We start from the raw sequence: 13,803 nt of genomic DNA on the forward strand, positions 1-13,803 counted from the left end.
TTAATATCCTTGCTGATAGCAAATGATAACCTTTTATGTGGAATCATAATCTACCGCATCGATTATTATTATTAATACAATTATTTTATACAGGAAAACAAACTCTTAGGTACTTAAAGATCCTTAAGTTCTACATTTGAAGATAACACTTATCTTATTCGTGGTCGTTTTCTTGTTCTTTTTATAACTGAAAGCTGTTAATTGACTTAAGCGTTTTTATAGATAGCAGTATACCTGTGTTAGGTTTCTGAAAAAAAATTAAAGAAAGAAATATCAAGTGAGTTTATATGATAAGTAGCTCTTGTTATTAATTTGTATTATCTCACTTGTGAACCCTAACTCAGCTAAACTCGATAATGTTAATCAAATTTTTTACTAAAACGAACACGCCATAAAAGTCAATCAAAAGAATTTTTATCTCTGTATTTGCCGAGAAATATTAAGTGGCAATTGTGTCCAAATACGTCGACCAATTTCATGTAAACGCATCAAAAAAGCATTACCCCATAATATATACGATGATGAAACAAGTCCTCCATATACCTATGCGTAAATATTCGCCGGTGCATCGTAAATCAAATGTTTTTGTCCCGTCTCTCAACGCGGTGCGTCGTCGAGCAACGATCGATTTTGGCTGCGAACTGCTGCTTTTTCTCCCCCAAGAACTGGCTGTATCAATCATAATTGGTTGGTTTTTGCGATTTCCAGAAAGAGCATGATGCGTGCACGCATGCGGCGGGAGCGGAGGTGCACGGGGCGCGGGGTGCGGGGAGCGCGGGGGTGTCACTGTGCAAATGCACTCGTAAACTCGGCGCGAGGTCAACGCACCCCCTTCCCACAGCTCCGGACCTATAAAGCTTTACAACAGATATATTTCATTATACTAGAAATAGCTAATTTCCTTAGAACAACACAATTGCATATTAAACCCGTTTTATATTGCAAAAAGGGCGAACGTGTTCGCGCACGTTTCCAAGGCATTTTAACTGCAATAATATTTAAACAACTTAATTCATGTGATTACGTTAAGATAGAGTCATTAATGTTCAACTTTATGTGTCGGTTGCTTGTTTTAAAGTTGTCGTTTATGGGCGTGTTTTTCTTGGCTATGTAATGGAAGAGCGTTCATTAGGTACGGAGAATTGTATGACTTTTGACAGGCTATAATGGAACGTGTAAACAGCGCAACTTACTTCGCTGCACTTGATTTTATTATGGAATAGGTAAATACGGTGGGAACACACGAGGTGCAGCTTTTTGTTGTGTTCCTTCTTCATTCGTTATGAAAAATAATCCATCAAACAACCCTCGCCTTTGACATACTCAGACCAATATGTATTATTATGGTATTAGCATACCGACTTATAATTTTAACCGGATAATATTTTGCAAAATTCATAAAATATTAGTTCTTTAGTACATGAATTTTGAAAATAGTACATGAATTTTAAAAGTAGGTATTATATTTCTAACACAAGAATGTCTTGACGACCAAAGTCCAACTGATATTATTTTGAAAAACAACCATAAGGAGTGCAAGACGTTGTCCCAAAAGATTTTAGCTACTTACATTGTCTAGACTAAACACAAGTACTGAAAACATGTTAAATGTTAATACACTTGTGCAGTGGAACTCTCTCCAAACACTTCTTAAATAGCTGAAGAGGTAATTTGTTTTGCAAAATGTACTTGCGACTCATTGTTTGTTTAAAAATTGCTCGTATTTTTCCTCAGAAACACTTTAGTTTTGCACCGCAGAATAAGCGGACATTCGTCTGTTTTTGCGAGCACTGAGACAGAAAATTAATAGCACTCACTATTTTTGTTAGGTAAATGCAGAAGGAAACTTGGAATATAGAGACTTCTTGGACTTTCGTATAACATTCGAAAATATACATTTTTAAACGTAAATATAGGAATAACCATTTTACAAATAATATCCTGTCCGAATGTAATCAAAAGTTAGACTTTGAGCACTACAACTTAAAAATGAACGAAACTATAAAGTTTTATGCATCAACTATCGTCTATTACGATAATTATGTGGGTTTAAAATAAAACCATGAGTCAACCTAATCGCTTCGCAAATCCGCACCATTTCCCTATTGGATAAATATCGTGCAACCAGTTCATTATATAAACATCTTGTGTTGATATTTTATTGCAGATTTCACCAGCTCGCGGCAGATCGCGAGAAACTTTGAAGGCTTTGAGATTTTAGCTGTAAAGCGCATGGTAATTAGACGTCGTTGCATACAAAATGTATCTAAGAAGCGTGCGTCTTATCTCTTGATGAATATAAACTAAGATTTAGTGAGTTTGCTTACTTAATATAAATTGTCTATCTACATTAAGATTTCATAGTAAGGATAATGTATCCTTGCTATGAAAAGTGCAATATTTTCGTGTGTTTTCCAACTTTTAGGTATAGTACCTATAGTTTACAAAAATACACGAATATTGTTTGAAAGCCAAAATAAATTCATTCATTGGAACACGTGTAAATTCCCTTTGATGTCCAAAACACAGTAAGGTAAACAAAGTATGAAAAGCAAACAGATGAACCGCAAAACTTCAACTGGTAATCAATTACAAATGGCCGACGTTATGAAAGCGTGTTTCCAGTTGAGGTGGGTAGTTATTGTTCTTATATTTATTCTGATTAACTGCTGTTTTGGCAGGCCTTTTTACTTGTCTCTGGACCTTTGACGTGACTTGGAGGAAAAGTAAAGAAGAGTCATAATTACAAACGTTTTGTGTGTTTCATTTCTTCTAGCGTAACTTCTATACGATGTTGTTAAAATTACACAAAGTAACCTAAAATTAGAAAACTTATGTAAAATGAAAAGGTTATAATATCTAACTTCTTTTTACTTAGAGCAGGTACAGTTTGACTTTCACAGAAAAATGTTTCGTGACATCTATTTTTCTTGTGCTTAGGAAAACAATATAATATTATGTAAGCGTCTCTATTATATTGATATTATTTAATGTTAGAACTTATAAAATACAATAATTTATTTTAGATATTATAAGGTGATTTTGCCTATTGTTTTTTTAATTTGTAAATCGTGATTATTCTTCAATCTACCAATAAATTGGTATAGGAATTCATATTTAAGTCGAGTTGCTTCTTATAAATCAATAGTTCTGTATAAAATACAATAGCATAGAAAAGGATTACCTTCTAAATATACATTTAGTAAATTCTACAACACAAGCTTTTCACACGTACTTAGCTACATTTATGTACCTCCAACATTCATTGAAGTGTATTGCAAAGATTCAATATAAGTAGTTTGTAGAAAGCAGAAAGTCAGATCTAGTGCAAGGCGATCATTTTTACCTCTATATCTAAGTTTCACCTGCAACTGGTTTGACGTCTCCAGTAACGGGGGAAATGGCATTTTCATTAAAGCTTTTATTTCTCCTTCTTTGCGAATGAATTGTCTTTTTAAACAAAGAAATAAAGTTTTTGAAATGTCGGCTACAGACTCTTGATCTATATAAAGACTCTTGAGATATAATTTTCAATAGGTACCTACTTACATAGAAATTGGTGCTTTTTGATTCCAATATCCCAAAAGTATATAAATCTGTATCCTGTCCAAATCAATGGCCAGGAAAATTCGATTACAACTTTGTAAAGCAAATAATTAGTTAGTGAAATATTATCTATTAGTTAGTGAAATATTATCTATTAGTTAGTGAAATATTATCTATTAGTTAGTGAGATATTTCACTAACTAATAGATATATTTGCTTTACAAAGTTGAAATCGAATTTTCCTGGCCATTGATATAGACGACGCGGTTGGCGCAGTGGTAAAGTACCTAACTGCCTACTGAGCCGACGGGCCCGGGTTCGATCCCCGGTCAGGGCAAATATTTGTGTGATGAACTCAATTATTTGTTCTTGGGTCTGGGTGTTATTATCTATATATATGTATTTATTAAATATGTATTATATTTATCGTCGCCTAGTACCCACAACACAGGCCTTAATTGAGCTTACTGTGGGACTAGGTCGATTTGTGTAATAATGTCCTATAATATTTATTTATTTATTTTATTTTATCTATTTTTTGAAAATTCTTAAAAAAAACAAACGTATGACGTCCTGCATCATAATGAATTTAATAATGCAAGTTAATTATGGTTCTAGAACTGTGTTATGTACCACCAGCAATGTAGTACACACTAGGTCAGAGACGGAAATAAAACACACAAAAACGCTCTGACCGTATATTTCCAAGGGTCGCGGAACTACAACATCATTTTGCTTATATCTAGTTACAAAAAAATAACATAAGCGCGATTTAAAAACACAGCTTCTACAACTAGCGTCATCTATTATCGATTGATGGAACTAAACAATACTAAAACTTATTCTATTAAACCAACGGCTTAGACATACCGCCCGCCAAGGACGAATAGTCCTTCACAATACAAAAAATACAACTGTGCAAAAAGATACAGCAATACATAAAGCAAATACATCTCCTTAAAACTAATAACTACTCCTTACTTACGAGTTACGGTTAACATGATATAGATATATATTTATATTTTTTTTTTTACATTTATGTTTCTCTAACGGACAACACACATAGTTTCGAAGTCGGTCTCTGTATGTGAGAACCCCTATATCTCAACGTGACAACACGTGTCACCTTATCCTTACCCGGGGGTAAGTCCACCACCACTCCGTACATCCATTTCGCAGGAGGCAAATTGTCTTCCCTAAGACCACGTCTCCTACCCTGATGCCGGGGACCTTACCTTCGGAAAAAATTGGGTAAGACACTCCTGGGACCAATGCTTCCAAAAATGCTGGATCATCCTTTGTGTTAACCGCCAAAGACGCTAATTGGAATTTTCTTCTTTTTGCAAACAAATTCCGCAACTCCTTAGAAGCACCTACACTTCGTGTATCTCCAGACTCATGCTTTACTTCGGGGCGGAAAGGTAAGTCAAGAATATATCTTCCCTCCCTGTCTCTCTTAGTTGTCTTCTCAAAAATATCTTCACACACCTTTTCTTCGATTGTCATTATTTTATTGCTTGCCAAACATGGCTCTGATTCTATTTCCCAAAACTTTTTTAGTAATTCATCTTCATTGCATCCAGCGTGCATGCTGACGATCACTCTCGGTTGTTGGTGCGTTCCAGAATCTAACATTTCTGATTGAATGTGCCCAGATAATATCCACCCTAAATGCGTTTTCTGTGCTAACGGACATCCAGGGGGACCCTTTATCATACCGTCCTCAAGTATCTGCGCATATACCTCTGCACCCAGCAACATATCAATTTTGTTTGGGACTTCATATTTCGGATCAGCCAATTGCAGGTGTGTAAGCTCTGGCCACAACTGCACATTGACTCTACTTGGTGGAAGAAAAGATGTAAACTTACCGAGAACGTGCGCTTGAACGACCATGGTAAGCTTGGGATTATAAATTGATCTGATTTTTACTTCTACCATAAATCTTGACGCTAAAGAATCTTCCTGACCTCCAACTCCAGAAATACAAACCTTATTTGGAATTTTCTTTAGCCCAAGAGCCTGGACCGTAGATTCTGTGATGAGAGAAACCATTGAGCCTTGATCCACTAAGCATCGCAAATTAAAATTAGCCTTACCTGTATTCGACTCCGCTTCCACAACTGCAGTAGCCAAAAGAACTTGACTACGGACATTCGAGACACACGTAACAACATCGCGTTCAGATGTGGTGGCTGAAGAGACAACCACATTCTTTTGATGGGACTCAACATTTTTAGATTCTTCGGGATGAAGCAATGGATGATGTTTACGCTTACAAACCTTGCATCTGATGGATTGGCGACAGGAAAATACGGAGTGGCTGCTACCAAAACAATTCAAACATAAGCGACTATTTTGTACAAATTTATGTCTCACATCATAGTCCGACTTCGCAAACTCCTTACAATTATATAATTTATGAATTGCCTCCTTACAATACGGACACTTCGCTACATAAGACTGACCAGACTCAATACTATCCGTCAAAGTATAATTGTTCACAGGTAATTTTATGACAGATTTTTCTTGATACTCTCTTGACTCACTTGACTTACTTGACTTTACCACGGACCGGCTATTTCCATTTAATTCAATCAAAGCATCTTTCAATTCAGTTTTGTAATCTATATATAGTTCTTCGGTCTCAATATATATAGAATTTTTAATATAACTAGAAGAGTCTAACTCTCTCTTAGAAATCTCGCTGATTATTTGGCGATGAGTATCGCGAAATGATTGCCACTGATTTTCTAAATATTCTAAACGAGTTTCAACATACGAAACAGTAAGTCTTTCCTTAGGGAATTTTTTAAAATTTACTTTATTTTTAGAGATAAGCTCTTTACTATTTTCTTGAATTCTAATAAATACTTCCATTATAATATTTTAGAGACTTCACAACAACAATAATATACTTTATACTCTAAAACTTAAGTAAATAAATTTAACTTAATGTTTAAATTGCATAAAACAAAGCTAACTCAAATGTGTAAACTGTCTCCTCAACTCTAAAATATTATAAGTAGTAAATACTTTTACAAGTGTCTATTCAATACTACGAACAAAAACTAAGTCAATATAAACATTGACAATATTCTAAGTTCATGTAAACAATGCAAATTTCTCTAAGTGTTTTAAAGCAACTTCAGTTCAATTTGGGCATGGATTCCCCGTCGCTTCACTTTATTTTCTTAGACTTAAGGTCCAATTTTGATTAATTAAACTTCAAAGTACTCACTGTTTCACTTCACTCACTACTTGTTAGTCCTTCTCCCTCGCACCTGTACTCCGGAGTCGGTTGACGTCTCGGATGTTCTCCCTCTCGCTCGCTCCGCTGGCCGCTGACGTCACGGTTGTGTCTGTCTCGCTCGCTCCGCTGGCCGCTGACGTCACGGTTGTTCTCCCTCTCGCTCACTCCACTGGCCGATGACGTCACGGTTGTTTCTCTCACTCGCTCCGCTGGCCGCTGACGTCACGGTTGTTCTCCCTCTCGCTCGCTCCACTGGCCGCTGACGTCACACGGATGTTGTACCTCTCGCTCGCTCCGCAAGCCGTTGACGTCACGGTTGTTCTCCCTCTCGCTCGCTCCGCAGGCCGCTGACGTCACGGTTGTTCTCCCTCTCGCTCGCTCCGCAGGCCGCTGACGTCACGGTTGTTGTACCTCTCGCTCGCTCCGATGACCGCTGACGTCCCGGTTGCTTCTCTCTCGCTCCCTCCAATGGCTGCTGACGTCCCGGTTGCTCTCCCTCTCGCTCCCTCCAAAGGCCGCTGACGTCACCACCTGGACCCTGGTCTCCAATATTCGACGCGAAGGACCAATGTTATGTACCACCAGCAATGTAGTACACACTAGGTCAGAGACGGAAATAAAACACACAAAAACGCTCTGACCGTATATTTCCAAGGGTCGCGGAACTACTACTCGGGTCTTCCACGCAAGCCTTCACAGGCTTCGGGGTAACTGTTCGGGGCGATGGCCCCTTTCAGTGGTAGCAACGCCGCCTGCAACTACAGGCGGGGCACTGGGTGGGACCGGAAGGTCCAAGGTGTCATGTCCGGGAGGTATCCTGCTGCAGTGCGATCCAGCCCGCGGTATCGCGGGCGATCTGCGAGCTGCTGCAGGGGAGAATGTCCGAGTGTGCTTCACCCGCCGCTCAGCGAGGTCGAGCTCGCCGACAGAGTGCCGGTGAGCGCCCGTCAGCCAGCGGCGAGGAAGCGGTCGTGTCCTAGGAGATTAGGTCACGTGGTAGGCCTCTTATGTCCGGCGGTCGTCGATGGTATGGCGCGATGCCGTGCAAGTGCTGGGATCGCGCTCCGTCGGCGCGCGCGAACATAGAGGAACTCAGGCGGCGAACGAAGTCGTCCAGGCTCTCCATGCGCAGGTCCCTGGAGATGACCTGATTCCGTACGAAGCGTGGTGCTCCGGAGATGGTGCGGAGCGCTAGCGACTGCTGCGCTCGCAGAGACTTGCGGTCCGTCTCGTTGGTCAGTGCGAACCACGCAGGGGCCGCATAGGTAAGACGCGTGCGAACGTACGCCTTGTATATGCACAGCTTCGTACGGAGAGGCAGGTGAGACGCCAGCATGGGGCGGAGTATGTTCCGCACGGCGCGTGTCTGGGCGACCACGTTTTTCACATGGGGCCGCATCGAGAGTGTCTTGTCAATGGTCACACCAAGGTACTTGGCCGTCGGTGACCATTCGACATTCTCGCCCATGAGAGACACCGGGGGCGGCAGAAGGCGCGCCCGCCCAATGGAAATCGCCTGAGTTTTCCCCACGTTGACCTTGAGTCTCCAGTCCTCCAGCCATGAGGGAAGCGCATCCAGTGCTCGCTGCATCTTTACCGATGCGTGCTTGGCGTTCAGCGAGGTGGTAATAAACGCAGCGTCGTCGGCATATAACGCTAGAATGGCTCCGCCAGCGACTGGGATGTCGTCCGTGTATCTGCTATAGCAGACGGGCGACAGGCAGCTTCCCTGGGGCACACCGGCTCGGATGGGGCGCTCTGTGGACAAAGCATCTTCAACCGCCACTTGAAAACGCCTGTCTTGCAGGAAGGTGGCCACAGTCTTAACTACTCGACGCGGAGTAGTAGACGTGGACAGCTTGTAGATGAGTCCGGTGTGCCATACGCGGTCGAACGCTTTCTCCATATCGAGGAATACTGCAACCGATTGTTCTCGCTTGTTGTAGGCGGTAGCGAGGTGGTGCAGTACTCTCGTCACTTGCAAAGTGGTGGAGTGTTCGGCGCGGAAGCCGAACTGTTCGTCGCGTGGCTGAAGGTGGGGCGTAATGTGCAGCAACAGTAGTTTCTCGAAGACTTTCGAGGTCGAGGACAGAAGAGTGATGGGGCGATAGCTCTCAGGCAGCATGATGTTCTTGCCTTGCTTGGGAATCAGGATGACTCGGCCGAGCTTCCACGGGGATGGAAAGTGCCCGGTACGGAGGATTCCATTGAAGAGCCGCGTCAGCGTCGCAATAGCTCGCGGGGGTAGGTGACGTAGCGCTTCGTTGGTGACTCGGTCGGGACCGGGGGCTTTGCGCAGTTTAGTTCGTCGAATCATCCTTTGGACTCGACCAGGGGAGAACACGACGGGGTCTTCTGTCGGCGGTATCGGCAATTCAAAGTAGTCCATCACATGTCGTTTGATGGTCTCTACATGCTGCACATTCGCAGTTGGATTAGGCGTAAACTGCGTCTCCAGGTAGTCTGCGAAAATCTCCGCTCGATCCTCGGCGCGGTAACGTGGGGTTCCGTCACCGGCCATGAGGGGTCTGATCGGAGAGGGCTTCCTGGAGAGTTGGCGGCAAAGGCGGTGCATGCCGGACCAGTCATCGCCGGCTCGCTCGATGGCGGTGTGCCATGATTCGACTGCTACCGTTTCCAGTGCGTCTGAGATCTTGGCTGCCAGAGCGTTCAGCCGCGTCTTCATGGTCGGGCATCGCAGGTTTTGCCATAGTCTACGCAGCTTCCTCTTCTTCTCTAACATCGCTTGAATGTAGGCAGGGAGCTGGGGTTTTCTACGAGTAGATGCCGCATCGAGTCTGGACTCTCGAAGCGCATTGGACATGACTGCGCTGAGGTCCGTTGCGAGTCGATCGACGTCTGCAGGGCTCTCTACTCTAAAGGACGGCGAGTGTTCAGCCATGTATTCGGCAAAGATTCGCCAGTCCTGGCGATGCTTTGGAGAAGGCAACGATGTCGTCAATGGAGTCATTGTCAGCGTCAAGAGGACGGCTTGGTGGTCGGAGATGAGGTGGTCATCCAGGACGTCAAGCGACGGTGCGGCAACGAGGCCGCGTGCTACTGCTATGTCGATGACGTCCGGAGTGTGGGCTGCACAGTACGGGTAGTGTGTTGGGACCTCTGGTCCCAGCACCTCGTAACCGTGGCGGTCTGCATCGTCCAGTAAGCGTCTACCATCCGGGCTTACGGTGTTGGAATTCCACGCCGTGTGTTTCGCGTTGAAGTCGCCAGCGAGGATCGTGGGCAGTGGCGAGTCCAACAAGGTTCGGACATCAGCCACTGCCAGTCGGTTTTGCGGCGGCTTGTAAAAGGCGAACACTCGGGTGGGCTGGCGGTCTATACAAATTTCCACGCCAAGGGCGTACGACGACTGCAGCTGTGGTACTGGTAGCAGTTGGTGTATGAGATTCCGACGGACCAGGACTACTAATCCCCTGTAAGCAGTCCCGATTGGCGAGGTGTGGTCCTCCCGGTAGACATAGTATCCGGAAACCTTCAACTTGTCTACTGGTCTGAGGTGCGTCTCGTTAACCAGGCCGATGTCCACTTGGCGCTGGGAGAGCAGGGTTTTGAAGAGGCGGGCTTTTTGCGCTGAGAGCCCGTCGGCGTTCCAAAAAGCAATGCGAAGCTCAGCCATAAGAGGCGCAGAGCTCCGCGATACAACCCAGGATCAGCGGTATTGGGTCACGCTGCTCCTGGATGGCAATCAGCACCTGATTAAGGGTGCTGATGACCTTGGTGAGTTGAGGGTCCAGCGGCATCACTCGCTTCGCCTTCGTCCCCCGTGCGGGGGCAGCGACCACGGTGGGCTTGGACGTCTTGGTTGGCTGTGGCGCGACTTGCGGTGCAGGGCGCGGCCTGGTGGAAGATGCCACAGGCGGTGCAGTGGCTGGTGCAGATGGTACATGGAGCGGCGCGGTGGGCTTCGCAGCTGGCGGTGCTTCTTGCCGCGGTTGGGTGCGGGTGCGCTTGCCACGCTTACGGCGGCGTTTACCTGTCGGTCCTGGCTGGTTGGCGGCAGCCATGAGCGAACCAGGTGCGTCGACTTCAGCCGCGGGCGTGCGCGTACTTGTAGCAGTGCGGGCTATAGTGCCGGCCTTGCGGTTGCGAGTCTCCTTGCGGTAGACCGGGCAGTTCGCATTATTCGCCGTGTGGGCGCCGCCACAGTTGGCGCACGTCGGTGGTTCCTCACGCGGACGTTGGCACTCCTTCGCCGGGTGGTTCCCACCACACCGCACACAGGCTAATGGCCTGTGGCTACAACATCATTTTGCTTATATCTAGTTACAAAAAAATAACATAAGCGCGATTTAAAAACACAGCTTCTACAACTAGCGTCATCTATTATCGATTGATGGAACTAAACAATACTAAAACTTATTCTATTAAACCAACGGCTTAGACAAACTGCGAGTTCAAGAGTCTTTATCGACAACATATAGAATTTATACAAATCTACATCGCAAAGTTCAACAACAGCATTAATTCAATTAATCAAGACCGACAATAATTATTGAAACCGTTATATCATAAAGTTTAGTATCAAGCGCGTGCTAATTAGAGGATCAGGTTTTCTGTCTAGCCCGGCTAACCTAAAATATTTGATGTATTGCATTTTGCTGGTGGTTGAATTCCGGACCTTGTTACTGTTGATTTGTATATTATGTAGTATCGTAATAGTGGGAAGGATCTTAGAGCATTGGAAGGATTAATGAGTAATTTAAGAACTCTTGCAAATTATAGGTATTTGTGTATATTTTACGTTTAGGTATGTATCAAATAAGAGTTTATCATAATACATATTATTGTCTTCGACTTTAAACTATTCTAATGCATCATAAATAAAATATTTTTTTAGACTTGGACTTAAAACGAGAGACATCTAAAAAAAATATATAGCTACTTAGGTACTGTATACTTCGAAAGATCAATCTACATAATAGGTAGATATTTTCGAATTTCTTACAAATTCAGATTTTATATCTTCAAATATAAAGCTAAATCCAGACAGATTTCCATTCATAGAAACAATAAAAAGGATGAATAGTAAATTTTATTATTAAACTAGGACCGATTCAGAATAACACTTCTGTCGAGGAAAATTGGAAAAGTTTTATATAAAATTAAATTTATATAGGTACTTACATTATAAAATTATTACGGTAGTAACCTACCGTAATAATAGGTAGGTACTTTTCAAATAAGAATAAAAATCGATCCTAAATCTATATCTATTGAAAGTATTTGTATGCAATTATTATAGCAGATAACCGATAAAACCGGAAAAAATCTATCCTAAATCTATATCTATTGAAAGTATTTGTATGCAATTATTATAGCAGATAACCGATAAAACCGGAAAAAATCTATCCTAAATCTATATCTATTGAAAAAGTATTTTTATGCAATTATTATAGCAGATAATCGATAACGCATCTATAGAGTTATAAATGCTATGTATACTAACAATGACATCCTCATAGGAAATCTAGCATCGTTTTCAATTATTGACCCACATACCTGCATTACCATAGTACGGGCCCTTATAAATTAGATATACGTTCTCGTGAAGAATGTCTCATTACTTGACGTCCAGGGATTTTAATTAGAGCATCCTTACATATCTGAGACGTAAACTCAGATGTCTAAAGTAATTGCAATTCTTTTCATTCATCTCAACTTAATTTTATTCATCTCTGTTTTAATGATACCTTTTGATTAAAATTTGTTAAGTTTAATTACAGAAAATTGCATATGTAGTTACATAAAAAAATAAAAATTAACACAAAGTAAAGTAACTAACAAGAAGCGAAATGAGTATACGTCATATTTTCTTTTATCATTTTCGGATTCATATTCAGATATTTTCAGCCGACTTCAAAAATTCGACCTTTTTTGGGTTTCTTACCTTAGAGCTTTCGATTTGGTTTACAGATTTTGATGATTGATTTTTCTTTGAAAGCTTCTGCCTTCTGTTATGTCTCCTTTAATTTTTGTTCAGTTTTGACCATTGAAGGTGTACTTATTTAGTAGTTATTTGCAAAAAAATTATTATCTGAAAAACAAAACATTCAGAATCCATTAATTTCAATAGAATTTAATCAACCAACATAGATACATCACACAATACACGGACACCGTATCTGTTTCCTCATGCAGCACGTCAAACCATGTCATTGGTTGCGGACATGTGTTTCCGGTCAAGCTGATGTGGTTACAATAAGCCCGCTGGCCGACTAGAACGTTCGATATTTGAAATTATAGTTTTTCCTTGAATTGTTCTTTTCTGCAACCATGGCAAGTTTTCAAGACTGTTTCTAATGGACGAGATGGACAACACAGACCGCCAAAATCTAACCGCGCTTATTACTCTTTTAAAAATGGTATCTATTATTATTACAATTTTATCCAATTGTTTGGAAATTATGTTTTAATAACTCAACACGAGATAAAATTACAACTGCCTTAAATGTTTCCTTTCCGAATTTTTAGGCTCTTGTTCCCCATGATTTTTTAGATGCCTAGTTGTTTACGCCAATTCGTTTAAATTTTAATTAAGTCATTGATACTTTAAGATACATTTTTCATTATATTGTATGCTAGTAAGTAGTAACTTGTATATAAAGCTAATTTAATATAAACCTACAGTTATATGTCCGCAAATTAAATAGCCAACTATTGGCAATAGGACTATTTGGCATCTCCCACTGAGCATCTGTTCCAAAGCAAGTTTAATTGGAGATCGTTATGTAATTGTGGGATGGGAAGGAATTATCGGTTTCCTAGTGACTTGGGGATAGATCTGTTAGAGAATTAAATGCATATAATATATTTTTTATTCACTACTTTGTACTTTGGACTACCTATGAACTACTGTTACTCATCTCATAGTGAAATGAAATATACTTTACGACCGATGAGATCTACTAATTACACAAAAAATATAACAATCGGTCAAGCCGTTTTCGGTGATTTAGGTTACAAATACGGGAAGCTAGAATTTT

This window comes from Colias eurytheme, chromosome 6, assembly GCF_061535395.1.
Source record: "Colias eurytheme isolate Ceu_HAF_F1 chromosome 6, ilColEury1 Martin Lab GWU primary, whole genome shotgun sequence".
Classification (NCBI taxonomy): domain Eukaryota; kingdom Metazoa; phylum Arthropoda; class Insecta; order Lepidoptera; family Pieridae; genus Colias; species Colias eurytheme.